Raw genomic sequence first — 761 nt, forward strand, 5'->3', positions numbered from 1 at the left:
CAGCCTTCTCACAGCTTAAGACTCTGTTCGCTAATGCGCCCGTTCTCATCCAACCAGACCCCACCAAGCAGTTCATCCTTGAGGTGGATGCCTCTGAGACGGGGGTGGGGGCGGTTCTATCTCAGTTCACAGCGACCGATCACAAGACCCATCCTTGTGCATTTTTCTCCCGTAGACTTTCTCCGGCTGAGAGGAATTATGATGTGGGCGATAGAGAGTTGCTAGCCATTAAATTGGCATTGGAAGAATGGAGACACTGGTTGGAGGGCGCCGAAAATCCCATTATAGTTTGGACTGATCATAAGAATTTATCCTACCTAAAGTCTGCTAAGAGACTTAATCCCCGTCAGTCACGATGGTCACTATTCTTCTCTCGTTTTAATCTCTGCATTTCTTATCGCCCAGGTTCCAGGAACCTTAAGCCTGATGCACTCTCCAGGTTGTATTCACCTACCGATTCTGAGAAGCAGCCAGCTCCCATCCTGCCATCTAGCTGCTCTGTCGCCATGGTTACCTGGGAGATTGAGGATTTGGTGAAGCAGGCCCAGCAAACTGAACCCGACCCTGGCACGGGCCCAGACAACCGGGTCTATGTTCCCACGTCATTGCGAGCACGCCTGATCACCTGGATGCACTCCTCTAAGTTCTCTGGTCATCCAGGTATTAGCAGGATTATTGCCCTGATTAATCGACGGTTCTGGTGGCCGTCCATTCAAAAGGATGTCAAGGAATATGTGCTAGCCTGTCCAACTTGCGCTAGA

The sequence above is a fragment of the Poecilia formosa genome, unplaced genomic scaffold (genome assembly GCF_000485575.1).
Source record: "Poecilia formosa unplaced genomic scaffold, Poecilia_formosa-5.1.2 Scaffold390, whole genome shotgun sequence".
NCBI lineage: Eukaryota > Metazoa > Chordata > Actinopteri > Cyprinodontiformes > Poeciliidae > Poecilia > Poecilia formosa.